This window comes from Miscanthus floridulus, chromosome 7 (genome assembly GCF_019320115.1).
Source record: "Miscanthus floridulus cultivar M001 chromosome 7, ASM1932011v1, whole genome shotgun sequence".
NCBI classification, from domain to species: domain Eukaryota; kingdom Viridiplantae; phylum Streptophyta; class Magnoliopsida; order Poales; family Poaceae; genus Miscanthus; species Miscanthus floridulus.
Genome location: NC_089586.1, coordinates 28423042 through 28439783, shown reverse-complemented (window position 1 = coordinate 28439783; position 16742 = coordinate 28423042).

Sequence of the window (16742 nt, the reverse complement as noted above, 5' to 3'; positions counted from 1 at the left end):
TATCTTACATTTGCCATTTCCAAAATGGCAATCATATCTATCATTGTCCAAGCATGAAACACTAATCAAGTTTCTCTGTAGAGAGGGAACATATAGTACATCTCTAAGTAAAAGTGTGAAACCATCAGCAAGCTCTAGAGAAAGATCGCTAACGGCTTCAACATCTGTTCGGACTCCATTTGCAACTTTAACATGTCTTTCGCTTCTTTGCGTAGTCCTCATCGAATGGAATCCCTGTAAAGAATTAGCAACATGAACAGTTGCACCTGAGTCAATCCACCAAGTAGATTTCAAATACTGTACATATAGGGATTCATTTATGAACATAATAATATTCTCACCTTTCTTTGTCATGATCATCTTTAAGTAATCGGGACAATCTTATAATGTCCCATCTTCTTGCAATAGAGACACTGGTCTTTCTCTACTATAAACTTATTCTGCTGAGGCTGATGCAGGATGGGACCCTTTCCCTTTGACTTTGAGGAGGAGTTAGCATTAGTATTCTTTTTCTTGTTGTCTAGATAATTAATAGTGCCACCATTGGTAGCTTTCATTCTCTCCTCTTGCACACACATAGCCATGAGCCTCTCCATGTCCCACTTCTTGGGCTGTATGTTGTAGTTGACAACAAAAGTGTCAAACTCTTTTGGCAAGGAAGCAAAAATCAGATGGATAAGGAACTCTTCCTTAAGAGCCAGATCCATTGGTTTTAGCTTGGATGCCAAATTGCTCATCCTTAGTATGTGCTCTCTTATGCTACCATTACCAGAGTACCTCTCTGTCACCAGCTACTTTATCAGCTGGGTAGCATATGTCTTTGAAGAGCCAGTGAACTGACTCTTTATTATATCAAGGTACTCGGTGACTGTGTCACACTCTGAGATTGAGCCCACAATTGCAGGCTCAATCGTGTTCTTTATCACAACCAAACATTTCTTGTTGGCAGTGATCCACTTCCTATGCTCAAGGTCATAGGACATCTTTTGGGATGCAAAATCCCTCTCTCTAGTTGCCCAAGCGACATCAGCCTTGTTTGTCTCCCTCACCAGTGCCACAGGCTCAGTGGGACACGGTGAGGTGACTACCTAGTCCACCTCAGCTAAGACGAAGGCCAGATCAATATTTTTCTTCCACTCCGTGTAGTTATCACCTTTGAGAGTGGGGATCTCTTTGATACAACCCATCAAGTTGTATCCGCCTAAAAACACAATTCATATAGAGTGAGAACATAAATATAATAATAACAATTGCATGTCTTAGTTCCAACGTTGGTCAAAATTAAAACATATAATTGTCCTCTACACTAATTCTACATCACCGTTGGACAGAAATAGATTTAATGCATGACAAAACATCATAATATTGCCATTAATCAACGTTGGTCAGAATAATAACAATATTATAATAAACTAAAATATATCTATTTTTTAAAATTAAATTCTCCCGTTGGTTCGAATTTAATAATGAAAATAACAACTTTAAATACGTAGTGGAAAAATAATTCAATTTAATGAATTTTGCCCACAGGACCAATCTCTTTTCTATTTTCTTTAAGCCATTAATCAATTTCTAGGAAATAAACATTTACTGGAAAAAAAGGAAAACTGATTCATTTCAGCACTGTTCCTTCGACCTAGCCCAAAAAACAGCCCGGCCCAACTCCCTTGCACGCGCGCTGCCCGCACCTAGGCCGCAGCCTAGGCCTAGGCCGGCAAAGCCGCGCGGTTGCTCGTGCCCGCCTGGGCTGGCCTTCGGTCCGGTCGATCTCGGCCACTCATTCAGATCCAATGGTCGTCCGCGCGAGTCGCTCGATCAAAACCGCGACGGCAGCGGCTCCCCTCAAACCCTAACGCCATTTCTTTCTTCCCTTTCTCTTTCTATGCCGCTCTTCTCAGCGCAGCGAGCAACAACCGAGCAAGCGAAATGGTGGAGCGGGCAGCCATGGCGCCGTAGCTGGCCCCCTCGCCAGTGTGCGCACTCCCCAGCAGGTGAGCGCGCCGCCGTCGAGCGGCCTGGCCGCGACACCCCCTTGGCCGGAGCCCGGCGAGCAGCGCCCCCGGCTCGGCCTTCTTCTCCCCCTACACCAGCGAGCCACACTACGGCGGTGTTAGCAGCGGTCGAGGTAGGCCTCCCCTTCCCCTTCTTCCCCTTCTGATTTGCGTTCTTTCTTTTGTTCTTCTCGGATTCAACCGATTGGAGATCTAGGGTTAGGGTTTCGGGTTTCATTGTTCTTTTTTCCCATGATTGATTCGCGGGTTTAGGGTTCGGTTTTGAGTAGACTTGAAGCCGAGCCCTCCTTCTCTTCTTTCTTTTACCCAGTTAGGGTTAGGGTTAGGAAAACCCTCTTTTTTTCTCAGATCCGAACGGATCTACTCTGTGTTTTATCGTTCACCCGTTCTAGATCTAAAACCCTAGAAAACACTGGCTCTGGTACCATTGTTGTACCGATAGGATCACTAGGAGCATAGATCTAGCCGGGTACATGCTGTTGAATAGAATCATGAATCCTAGAACATCTACTAGTACATTAACAGTAGGTAGAACGAGAGAAAAGGAGGGGTAGAAGATGGACATGTCAAACCTGACACCGCAGTGGAGGAGGATCCGCTCGCGTTCGCCATGGAGTCGATGTCTGCGCTAGGGTAGCGACGGTCGGGGAAGACGGGTGGCGGCGTAGTGCAGTGGTGGTGGTGACGCAGTTCGGTGGTGGCGCGGCTGGTGGCGGAGGTGCTTCCCGTCACTGGTTGCGCGTCCTCTACATCAGATTAGGGTTTAAGTGTCGGTGAGGAGCTCGGCTCAGGTGAACCTCGTAACTTGAGCCGTCGGCCCCACCTCTATTTATTGCGCAGTGTGACAGAGGCCCTCCAGCCATAGTGGCTGGGCGTCTTCGATCAGAGCACGGATCAAAGGTCCAACTAGGCCGTTGAGCCCAATTTAGGATTGAGATCAATCTAACAGACATCACAAAGGCTTTTGACTCGGTGTCGTGGCCTTTTCTTTTTGAGGTCATGAGACACTTGGGCTTCAGTCCTATTTGGTGTGATATCATTATTGGGTTCTTATCTTCAGCTTCCACTCAGGTACTCCTCGATGGCAGTCCCGAGGAAGCAATTTCACATCGACGAGGACTTAGACAGTCTCCGATGCTTTCATCCTGGTCATGGATGTTCTCAGATATATGGTTAAAAAGGCATCTGAGATGCAGCCACTGGCTAGGACGGCCTTGCAGCACCACATCTCTTTATACGCTGACGATGTGGTGATTTTTCTACGACTTTGGCTAATGACATTGACATTACGCTGGACATTCTTCAGCTGTTCGGCGATGCCTCAGGGCTGAGAACAAATATGCAAAAAAGCAACGTTTTTCCCATACAGTGCTCAGAGGAAGATAAGGCCTTTTTACAGGACCATCTCCCCTGCCAACTTTTGGACTTTCCTTGCAAATACCTGGGGGTTCCCCTCTCACTGCTTAAATTGAACAAGCAGCAACTCCAGCCAATCATAGACCGAATTGCAGATATGCTGCCTGGTTGGAAAGCTGAGCTGCTCACAAGGGCTAGCAGAAAAGTGGTGGTTCAGTTTGTGCTCACATCCATGCTGTTGTATTTAGCCATGGCGATGGATCTTCCTCCCTGGGCCCTTAAAGCCATTGACAAAATCCAACGAGGCTTTCTTTGGAGAGGCTGGAAGGATGTGAAGGGGGGACACTGCCTGGTGGCTTGGCCTAAGGTCACCAGGCCAACTGAACTTGGTGGTCTTGGTATCTCCAACCTGCAGCAATTGGGTTGGGCCCTCAGGATGCGATGGCTATGGCTACAGAAGAGAGAACCTGATCCACCGTTGGCATCCTTTCAAATACAGGTTCACTCCTCAGCAAAAGGCTTTCTTCTCATTGGCCATAATTTCAGAGGTTGGCAATGGCAAAAATACCCTGTTCTGGGCTGATAGATGGCTGCATGGTCAGAGTGTAGCCCAACTGGCACCTAATCTTTTTGGGATACTCTCTGAGAGCGAAAAAGAGGACAGTTCATGAAGCTCTTAATGAGTCAAGATGGGTTCAGGATATTCAGGGGGGGGACTTACAGTAACTATCCTGTCAAAATACCTCAAATATGTTCATGAGATAGAGAACTGCCGAATATGAGCCATCCACCTCAGGTATTTGCGCAGTGAGAGGGGAACATACTATGCGAAATCTGCATATGAGGGGTTCTTCATTGGGGCCATGCAGTTTGGCCCATGGGAGAGAATTTGGAAAAGTTGAGCACCAGGTAAATGCAAGTTTTTTATGTGGTTAGTGGCACACAACAGTTCCACGAGCAAACCTAGTTCCACGAGCGACGAGTGGATCTCGTAGCTCTGCTTCGGATTCGAGAGGATGGGGATGAAGAAGAAGAGCAAGGACCAAGGGCATCTTATAGTGGCGAATGGAGGTGGGGCACAGCGCACCGGAAGTGGAGGTGGCGTGGAAGGGAACACTGACGGTTACAATGTGGGGAAAGCATCAACCATGGTGCGCTCCCTGCGCGAGCTTGAGTGGAGGGAGGAAAAAGAGAGGAGAGGGGTTCGCTCGACAAGGGAGGCGTGCTGGCGGCCGTGTCCCCAAAAGAGAAAATAGGAGGGGGTCTAGTACGGGAGCGAGAGCGAGGATGAAGAGCCGACCGAATGCCGGGAAAAGGAGAAGCACACAGTGCACGAGTATGGTGGATGCAGCATAATGTTGTGGTTACGCGAGAACGGGATACCAGTGGACCCTGACACTGGCAGGGTCCGCAGGGCACGCGACAATAGTGACCGGCATGCGTAACGTGGTCGAGCTGGACACAGGGCTTAGGACATGACATCCACTCAGGCTTTTCCTACCACTCCCCACTACCCGAGGGCTAACTTTTCCATGTTGTTGTTCTTTTCTTTTCCTTCCTTGTTCACAATATGCGCCAACCTTTTGTATGAATTGAGATCGCGACCTACATGCTTCCTCCAAAACCACACTCTCTTGTTTACTTTGAGGAACACTATTTCATCAACCCATTGTGGATTTCCCGTCTGAACACCCGAATATTTCCAAGAAGAATATTTTGTATCAAAAGCGGTATGGCGGTGTAACTTGGTAAAGATGCTTGGTCAACAACCTCGATACCAGCGCGTGCTGAGCAGCGTGTGGCAGTTGTTCCACAGGGGCCCTCGGTTTCGTCGTGGCACCATAAGCTATTAACCAGGCAACTATTACCAACTTACACGCAATGAAGGCGGTGGGGTCATAGACCACAGAATCATAGAAGTATTGCAAGGGAAGATTCAAACAACAAGGGTTCCTTTCGCAACAAGGGACAAGGAATTCAAATCCCACAACAGATTTGATTTAAAGAGATTCAAGGGCTCTACTGGAACATCCATAATTAGTTGATACAGTGTCCTACGTTATCCAATCATGGCTGGTCTGCTGGCATCTGAATAGCAACTTCTCTTGTAAGTTGTAACCCACTTAACATCGTCCTTGAAAACCCTAAGCATGTTTAACGAGACCTTAGGGTAGATGGACGCAATAAACACAACGAAATAAAGAAAATGCACATTCCAAACATTCTTATACTGGTACAACATACATGCACTCACTCTCCCATTCACAACACATCGTTCACCTTCCCTACAACCGAACGATCTCGATAACTATGGATGAAATACAATGGAAAGATTACAATATTGGAGGACAGCGACGAAAGGCACTACTAACTATGGGTACATCTTCCCAAGGAAACTAACCTACTTTGTCGGAGCACACATCTTCATTCTCGGGCCAAGTGGATTCTTCTATGGGTCTGCCTCCTCTCTTGGTAGTGGCTGAGTGAGGGGAAGCAAGGGTTCTACTTCTGACACTTCCGATGGTGGAGGTGCTGGCGGTATTGCAACACTGGTTCTCCTTCTTTCCGGTGGTTGGACAGGGATTCCCTCCAAGATCAAGGGCTCCTGCCTTTTAGTGGCCAGCGTCCTACGCTTGGCCCTGGTGACAAGGTAGGCCTCTCCCAACTAATGGACATGTCAATCTTCAGCTTCCTTTAGGGCTTCCAACATGGTAGTCTCCCAACTCTCTACAGCTGCCGCACTGGCATGCGCTTTGGCAAGCTACACCTGGAGCATCCTAGAGAAGATCTCGGCTTCCTCGGCTCGCCGAAGGCACTTCCTCAGCTCTGAGGCTTGTCAGTCATACTGCTCATCTAGAGCAAGCAAGTACGTGGTCAAGTGCACCATGGTTGGACTGTCTTCTTGCGCATCCCGCCCTTGCAAAGCCTCCATGCGAGCCGTCCATACCCATTGATTCTTTTCCAAAGGTGGAAAGAACCTCATGGGGGTACGAGCAATGGGCTCTTTATAGATCTGGCAAAGATACCGTAAGGCTTTACGGGCCACAACTTGGTAGGTGTCGACGAAGCGAAACCTGGCTGTGGTCACATTCTAGGCTTCAGTGATGTCGGGGAAGTCTTCACTCTTCCCAATGTAGACGGTGACCTCACATCACTTAGTGCCAAGTTTCTCGTACTCACAGCCCTCATACTTGGGATGATCCTTGACCCCGAGTTTTTACAGGGTGGCATACAAGATTTTGGGAAAACCCTTAGTGTTCAGGTAGTAACTACGAACCTAGGCTCCTGCCATCCCTGGTGGGTGGTTGCAAGGAAGGATTGAGCAAAAATCTTGCTCGAAAGGAAGGGCTAGGTGAGCTGGAGTGCACCGAGTGGTGGTACCAATGACTAGGCCAGGCCCTGCTCATAATGGCAGAGCAGTCAGTGGTCCTGGCATAGTCCTCCTTGGTTCCTGCGCGGGCCACTACAAATGAATCGATCAAATTTTTTGCACGCTTGAGGCGAGCGATGTCCGAGGCCATTAATGACTAATACGGCTATAGGGCAAGGGTCCAACAAGAGCATAAAAAAGAGTATGGGGAGACGTGGGTCACAGTAGGCGTGAACTATAGGCGAACACGGAGCATGAAGTCATAGTGCAGTGATAACTCTAGAACAAGGATGGGTCAGTCATGCACAATACGACACGTGTGACATCAACGAAGGGCGCATCTACCAGCAATACGGTCACGACGACTAAGGCATTACTAGCGCGGCTGACTTAAAGATCGTATACTATGTGAGAGTCAGTCCACCGGAGAGAACCTTGTTAAAACTATTCCAGATGTTCAACCATAGCAATAGGGCTACTTATATACTTCGTAGTTAAACGCCCTAACTTTTTGCAAAAATAGGTTATCAAAATTTTAATTTAGAAAAGAGTTTTGAAGCTTTATTTCCTCATTTATGCTCTGATACCACCATGGTAGAACCGCCTAAAATAACTCACTTCCGGAGGTGCTTGTCTTCCATTAGACACTAAACACCCAAAGAGCGAGCTAATTTAAATAGTTCTATCGAGCACACCCCATGGGAGAATCCAAAAATCCACATTCTTCAATAGGATCATAAATGGAAGAATAAAGCTTATAACATTTTAGTCATTTCTTACATCCCTTTTCATGCAACATCAGAGTATAATAATTATTGTTTATAATAGCAAGATGTAACCATGTTATCTGAGTTTCAGTGGAAATAAAATCATTTAATGATAAGATAAACATTCACATGATGATACGTTATATACATCATAACAGGTTATAAGTTTTTCCATTGTAAAACATTTTGGGTGGAAGTTTTAAATAAACTCTATGTCCACAACATTAAGGAAATCCTCGCTGAGCCCACCAGGAGGTTTCCACACACAAGTGTTAGCTCCATATATTCCTGTCACCTACAATAGGGTAGAACAAACCCTGAGTGCTCAATTATACTCCGCAAGGCTTACCCGTCAGGAGAAAAGAAAAGACTCCAAGAATATGCAAGGCTATCTGGCTGTGGGTTATTGCATATGCAGGAAGCATTACTAAGCGTGCATCCTTATATTTAATTTTATTAGCAGTCACCATTAGTTCATTAACTAACCATTCTATGTAAGCAGCTATGATACTTTCAAGCATGTGGTAAGCAATCAGAACCATTTTATCACCTTTCAAGTTCTAGTTCTTACTACGGTCGGTGCTAGACCATAGCCAAGTCATACCATATCACATGGTGATTCATGAACTGATGTATCCTAGCTGGGTACCCCGAAAACATGTCCCGCTTGTACCTTAGGCACAAGCAAGACCAACCCACCACTCTCCTGTCAAGGGGTCCAGGTCCTCGTCCAAACTTAGACTCCAAGCCCCCACTCCTGAGTCCTAGACTCAGTGTGGTGCTTAGACCTCCACCATCCCCGCCTCCAATCAGTTGGTCCAGAAAGAGCCGAAACCCACGACAAGAGAGAAACGAGCCTTCCCGCTCCCATAAGCAAGTATGTGCTCAGGATAATAAGTCTGTGGCCTGACTATCATCTATAGCAATGGACGGTCCTCAATCAACACAGACGAAACAAGTGCAATCCGAGCTTCACTCTAATGCCTAACCAAGTCCTGATCCACTACACAAATTTATATTGAATTTACAATTTGCCTTAGAAACTAAATTAGAAAATGTTTTAGAATTCGAAACGGGCCGGTGGCAACCACTTTGGCCCAGCAGTCCAACGCGGCCCGCGCGGAGTGGCCACACGTGCAGCAAGTCGGCCAAGCAAGCGGCCCATGGCGGGGACCCTACGCGTGTGCCCACGCTTTTGTAGAAAAGTCCCCGCACTACGCGGTTATTTCCCGGCGCCTTTGCTCACTATTGCACAAGAGGCGCATTTTTCATCCAGCACCCCCAACAAACCCATCCTCACACTGAGCCAGTCCCCGAGACACCCGCTGCTCACCGGTGCTGCTCCGAACGGTGCTATGCGGCCATGCCGGCCCCCAAGGACGACTCGGCGCAATAAGCGGGCCGGCGGGGAACTATGAGCCAACGCGCAACGACGAGGAGCGAAACGGAGCTCCACGGTGCACCACCAAATGCTATCCATGATGGCGTGTGAAATCACGCAACGGCGCTGCTGTTCTAGCGATCTAGAGCTCAAACACGGTGGTCGAGATGGTAGGGAGGCATCAGGAGCTCACCATGGTTTGTGTTGTGGTGACGGTTGAGTTGGAGGGAGTTCGAGCCGAGCTAGCCACGTGTGCCCGGTGGGCATGGCGATGCTCCGGTGCGGACAAGGTGGCATTAGCATGTCGACGACGCACGCCCTGGCCAAACGGATATGAGCACTGGATAGAGGAAGTTAACATGAGCTCAGAAACACCCTCAATTTGATTCTTTTTCCCACGGCGTGGGACTTACCCTAAACCTATGGCTGCGGTGGCACCTATGGCCAGCGGTGACCAAATTGCCAAATTGGCCGCCTACGAGTTGCTCATGTGCCCTGATATGAGTCAGCCCACAAGTGGTTGCTCATAATTAGCTGTTGGAGCGCTGATCCAGGGTGGCGTGCAACAGATCGCGAGCAAGGTGAAAATGGCACGGCTCTACTGATCAAGGCAGGCAGCGACGACTATGCTTGACCCGGCCAAATCCGGCCGAGGCCACGATAAATACATGAGGACAAGCTCCCGGCGCAGCTCGGATGGAGAGGTCATGAGCTACCGGGATGGGATAGCTCATCTAGGCGGACAATGTTTGTGGCAGCGAAACAGAGCCAAGCGCAAGCCGGCGCGCGGAGTCAAGGCACGATGTGACGTGAGAGGAGCGACGACATCCCAACAAGGACAAGCATGCGACGAGGTAGGGAAAACCACTAGCGACTCGACGGTAGCTAGATTGGACATCGAGAGGAGCGCCACGTCGATCTGACGGCGGCCACTAAGGAACTGGCCTGGCCCTACGCGCGGCACGACATAGCCAAGACAGCATGAGGGCGTAGGAAGGCGAGGGGCGCGCCGTGGTGTTGGCCGACACGCGCTCAGGCCCAAGGAGAAAGCCGTGGCCGGCACAGCTGAGCCCGGCGCCCACCATGCGCGTGCACACGGTGACTGCGAGCCCAGACAGGAAAGTGACATGGGTGACGTGCACGAGTTTTAAAGCAAATGAAAAATTGTGCCTAAGCTAACCCGTGACTGACCAACTATCCCAACTCGCAACTAGGACTATCGGCTAGCCAATGAAGTAATCCCTACGCCCCAAGAGCGACTAGAGATGAAGATACAAACCCACCAACAAGAGCTCATCGCCCGATCACGGGTTCATGAATAGAATGTCCATGACGTAGTTCATAGCGCGTTCTGATGAGTTTCGGTTAATTTTTGTGAGAACAACGTTCTACCCACACCACAACTACTCATACTACGCTGATGTACTCGTCGTGGTGCAATCGATCGTGCAAAAACATAGACATACTCCTTACTCCGTTTTTGTTGGAATTTAACCGCAAAAAATGACATTGTCTATCATTTCCCACTTAGAAAAATTAAGGGTTTAGTTTGATCTACAACTTTTAACACTTTTGCCATAATTTCCAAAAGGTCTAAACCTTGTTAATTTCAACTAACTAACATACCATGAAATAGTCCATACTTCGTACTAACTTGTAGGAACAAAATATTAAAGCACTATTTAAGTATGTTCCACTATATAATTTACCAAAGATAGCACTTTAAACTTAAATCGTTTGTTTGCCGACTTAACCGTGAAGAGTGGATTTAATTTCAATTTGATTTCCATGCTTCCCAAAAATACTAGCTGATATTATTATTCTCCAAGATTTAAAATTGCATGCCCAGCTACGTAACTTGCCCTCAAATCTTTATTTCCACACTATACTCCAGTTATAATTGGTCGTTGTTCATAGAAATTGTTTTCATGCCAACAATTAACACAACTCATTCTATTCTTTTTGTTAGGAGTTTTTGTCACCACCTCTTTACGCTAAGTAAACGAACTCACTATATTATTAGATCTATGTCTCAGGCCATAATCTCACTACTTAGCGAGCTCATAACACCAGAGGTGTTACAATCCGGTGTGGGGCGGCGCAGATCTCCTCCTCCGTGGCGGGTCCAGCTAGCAGCGGTGCAGATCCGACGAGCGGTGGCGCAGATCCGGTGCAGGGCGGTCCAGATCTCCTCCTTTGTGGTGGATCCAACGAGCGGCGGTGCGGATTCGGCGAGCAGAGCGGTGCCCCACGGATGGGCTTGGTGGGCCCATGGATGGGCTCACCAGGCTTGTCCATGGGTTTTCAATTTTTTGTTTTTTATTTGATTGACCAAGGCTGGCGGCCAACCGCCTCCGTTAAGGCACGATTAACCATGACCTTTCGACGGAGGCGGTCGGGAAAACCGCCTTGGTTAAGGCTTTTTGCCCGCCTCAGTTAAGATTGCTAGAGTAGTGGCATTCTGGCTGCCCGCCCTGGCATGGCACGGGCCTGGGCCAGGCACGGCCTGATAAAAGCACTACATGGCAGGGCTCGATGTGTCGCCTTAGGCCTTCGTGCCTGGCCGACGGCCCAGGCACTGCCTGTCGGGCCACTCTCCTTGCTGGGCTGGCCCGATGAGCAAGGCTATTTTTGTAGGCCGGGCCGGCCCGAGGACCGCTAAGAGAAAGAGAGAGAGAGAGAGAGGGAAGGGAGGCTAGGAGTCGGCAGAGTAGGAGTTGCAGCCCGCAGGTGCATGGAGGAGGTGGAGATGGGCGGTGGCTGCACGGGGGTATGGAAGATGAGACGCCTGCGGTGCGGCCACGTGGGATCTTGGAGGAGGCAGAGGTGGCTGCGGCCGCTGGCGTGCACGTCCTCGAGGAGCTCGATGTCGGATCCTTCAGCGCGAATGTGGCTGGGAGGTGGGAGCACCGAAGCCAAAGAGGTGAGGACGCGCAGGAGGTGGCCTGTGGGAGTCGCGAGCGCTCGAAGCCATGGGTTGCGACTCGGGGGCACGGGCATGGGAGGGCGAGAGGGAGGGCGGCGTGGGGGAGGCCGGGAGGGAGAGGGAAAAATGAGTTTGGGACATAGGGTTACATGGTGGGCTCTTAGCAGGCCTTAGAGGTCACCGGGCCTTGACCGTGCCAGCTGTTAGGAAGCGGGCCATACCGTGCCGTCAGGCAGGCTGGGGTGGCGGCCCAAGCATGGCCTGTGCTTCGGGCCGTGCTTGGCACAGGCCCGGTTGAGGCCGGGTCGGGCCGGGCCAAAAAGGCTCCGTGTCGTGTCGTTGGGCTGCGGGATGCATGCTCATCTTTAATTATTACCTAGGGATATAATTTATTATATTTAAGAAACGCGGGATCGGAGCGCTACGATGTATAGCGCCAGCATTTAAAGTCGCAGTCACAACAGCCGTATATGTTCTCGGAGCTTTCAGCTATGCATACATCATGGCAACTGTCGTCAAAGCCCCAGCACGGTCCTCCATATTTGCCGCTCAGGTGGCGCGGCATTCGGTGTGAACGCATGCATACGCCATTGAACATAGTGGACATACTAGCACATGAAAGAACGTGGTTAATTAGCCGAAAGATTAATCAAAACAACATCTTTTGAAAAAAGATTAATCAACACCGGCCAATTCAACGCCAAAACTTTAGGTTTTAGGAGAGAGACTTATATTTTTCAGCAGTTCATACATGTGCACGTACATACCGGTGGCCACGATGACAATTAGGAGCATGGCTACAGAAATGTTCTTTTTTGAAGACGCCATTGGTTGTTTTTCTGTGGAAGTTTTTTTTCGTTGAAGAAAAGAATGAGCGAGCAGGTTGGTGGACGATTGAGGAGAAGTCCGACAATATATATATATATATATATATATATATATATATATATATATATATATATATATATATATATATATATATATATATATATATATATATATGGAGAGTATATTTAATAGGCAGCTACAAAATAAGTTATTCTGTAGCCACCTCCATTTACGATAATTTTATATACTAATTTACGATAATGTCAATACATATTTACGATAGTTGGGTTACTATAACACATGGGATATTTACCATAACGTTATAGTAAATCACTTAGTAAGGAGTTACTATAATCTCATAAATTAACATGGTAATTATCGTAACTTAAAGTGGCTACAAAATAAGTTATTTTGTAGCCAGCTACATGATAGTAGTTCTATATATAGAATATATATATATATATATATATATATATATATATATATATATATATATATATATATATATATATATATATATAAGTCACATGCCTAGTGTGTTGCAGTTGCACCACGTCACATGTGACACAAAAAAAAAACGAAAATAAAGCTGGGCCTGCACTGGCCATGGTGCCAGGCGCTAGCCGGCCCGCCATCAACGCGCCAAAGTTGCAGCTGGAGAGAAATTTGAATGCCGCTGGGCGAGCCATGGAGCTGGAAGCTGGCCGTAAGCAAGCTGAGTCGTTCTGAGCTGGATCGTGAGGCCCATGCTGCTAGAGGGCCAACATTTGTGGTGTCGCCTACTGCTGAGCCAAAGCAAAATGGGGTGGTGGGGCCGGATCCCGGATCCTTGCATTCTTTTGCAAGCCGCATCACAGGGGATGCGGGCTGGCACAGTCCAGAGTTCATTATGAGCTGTGTTAAGTTTATGGTAACAAAAATCAATGCTTTTAGTGTGAATGCCTCCTTGCAAAACTCATCCCACATGGCTACACCCTCTTCCCATATTTTTTTCATTTCCTCCATTAAGGGCTCTAAGAACACATCCATATCGACACCAGATTATGGGGGTGTTTGTTCCATGGACTAAATTTTAGTCCATGTCACATTGGACGTTCGGATGCTATTTAGAGGACTAAACATGAGTTAATTATAAAACTAATTACACAAATGGAGACTAATTTATGAGATGAATTTATTAAGCCTAATTAATCCATCATTAGCACATATTTAGCCCGTTCGTTTGGCTGTGGCTTGTTGTAAACGATCGTAAATTTTCAGCCAGAACAGTATTTTTCTCTCTCACAAACCAGCCAGCAGTATTTCTTCACGAACCAGCAACGATACGAACCAGCCAACCAAACATACTGATTTACTGTAGCACCACATTGTCAAATCGTGGACTAATTAGGCTTAAAAAATTCATCTCGCAAATTAGTCACAATCTGTGCAATTAGTTATTTTTCGTCTATATTTCATACTCTATGTATGTGTCCAAACATCCGATAGGACAGGGACTAAAATTTAGTTGTGGGAACCAAACACCCCCTATGTAGGTCCAGAAATAAGAATGGTTAACAAAAGGTATTTTTGCTTCTGGCATAACCATAGAGGAAGGTTGTATATGGTCAGGATCACCGGCCATGTGTTGTGCTTGCTGCTCCTCTCGACAAATGGATTCATTGCATCGGTACTCAACGCGAGCCTTATGTTCCTTGGTTTATCAGCAAATTCCTTGTATGTGTCATTGAAATTTTGCCACTGCTTGGCATCGGATAGGTGTCGAAGTTTTCCATTGTGTTTGCGCTCATCAAAAGCATGCCAGCACATAAGTTCTGCAACCTCAGGGTTTGCGAACAAACACCTTAACCGATCAACCACGGGGAGGTACCACATCACCAAAGCAAGAATCCTTCTCTGCGCTTAATAGTCTACTTCTTCATTGCTAGTGGTTTTTGAACTCTCTTTGGTCTTCTTTCGCTTCTTCCCTATCTTTACGCAATCTCCATTCTCTTCCTCCCAATAGTCTTTATTCATTTTGTACCTACTCGCACCACAATTCGGACAACTATCTAAGTCTTTGTAATCGTTACCTCGATATAGGATACAATGATTCCTACACGCGTCGATCTTTTCAACACCCATAATCAGTGGACTGATTAGCTTCTTGCATAGTTGTGTTAGTAGGCACTTTGTTCCACTTTGGAAGGAGTTTTGTAAGAACATGCAAAAACTCATTGAAGCTAGCATCTGACCAGCCATACCGACATTTTAGCATAAAAACTGAAGGACAGCTCTCAGTGTGGTGAATTCATCGGTACAATCCTTGGACTCTTCGTACAAATGCTCAGTTGCTGCCTTCTTCAAGGCCTCCATTCCTTTGATAAGGAACATAGAAGGATCAGAATAACGTTGCAACAATGCCTCGAAAAACTCTGCTTGTTCACTTTCATTGACTTCAACTTCGTCGACGTCTTCATCACATGCATTTTGGACCTCGACATCATCATCATCATCACTAAGATTCGCCATAACAGGATCAGTCTAGGGCCTATGGTGTCGTGTCCTGTCATCCATATTCAATGCATCTGCATGCACTGGGTTGGCTTCTGTAGAAGGCGCGGAACTGCCCTCTCCATGTTTCACCCAAATTAAGTAATCCTTCATAAAACCTCAGTGAACCAAATGAGAACTGATTTCTTCTGCATCCTCAAATACAGCAATATTTTTGCATTGGATGCACATACAACTTATGTACTTCGTCTTCTGTCTACATGTATGCCTCCTAGCGGCATCAATAAACTTACGAACCTCCAAATGGTATGACGGGTCTAATCTTGATAAGTTGTACATCCATAACGATCTTTCCATCTTTAGCTGTTCAAAAATTATAATGGTAATGTGTAATTAAATGGGTATATTTAAAATTATTTGGTTTACATTAAAATTATTGTAATTATTTGAATAAACTAAAAATTATTGTAATTTCAAAAAATCTAGTTTAGTGAATAAACCAGATTGTTTAACATTTTTTAAACAATATTTCTCTAGCTGGATGTAGTTTTAACAATATTTAACATTTTTTTGAAAACATATTTTAACTCCCACATTATTTATGACAACCATGATTCATGAGAAAATACCAATTCTCTCTCTATAATACTACCATTTCTCTCTCTCCCGATGAAACCCTAGGTCTAATTTTGAATCAAATTTATAACAGAGAATCAACTATGAGAGGCACACCACTAATCCAAACCTTCTAAGACACCAAGCATTGAAGCCTTAAACAAAAATCTACTACCATTCTCCCTCTCTCTCAAAACACAAGCATGAAACTCTGTCTCTCTAGCTAGATCTAGTTTAGCTCAAATTGAGAAGCACTAATGCAAAAAGAGCCATGAGAGGCATTAACTAACCTTCTTAAGCCACCTCCTCCGAAGAAATGAAGAGCAAAACCTCCCCCTTGTATTTTGCGATTTTTAGACCTCCAAGTTCGCCACCAATGGAAGGTGCCTCGGCTAAACAGTGCTGGTCGGGGGAGGAAGAAGCAGCATTTATAGCAGTTGACATAAAAAACCACCATTGTAAGTGATAATCACAAGTGGTTCACAAAAGAGAACCGGCAGTGTAAATGTTCTTTACACTAGCGGTTGGATAATGCAAACCGCCAGTGTAAATAAACCGTTAATACTGGCGGTTTTATTACAGGAACAACCAGTGTAAATGCTTTTACATAGACAGTCCTTTGTGCTGGCCCACACATTTCTCTCTACTGACGCCACCTGTTTCCCAACCGCCAGTGAAAAAAAAGTGTGGCGCCAAGAGAAATATGTAGTGTACTAGTGTTGACCATGTTCTTGCATGTGCTAGTATGTTCAATGCCTGCATCCACGCAGAGTGATTGCCGGCACCCGAGCGGTAAATATAGTGCACCGTGCTTCGAAAGCTATGCTTGCGATAATGCATGCTCTTTTGAAAACCCCGAGATCATTTATGGCAAATGTGGGGACGACGACTTCAAATGCTACTGCTATACATGCTAGTGCTCCGATCCGGCCACGATGCAATGATCCCAGCGTGGCGTTTCTTAAATATAAATTATCTTTTCCTGACTCTTATG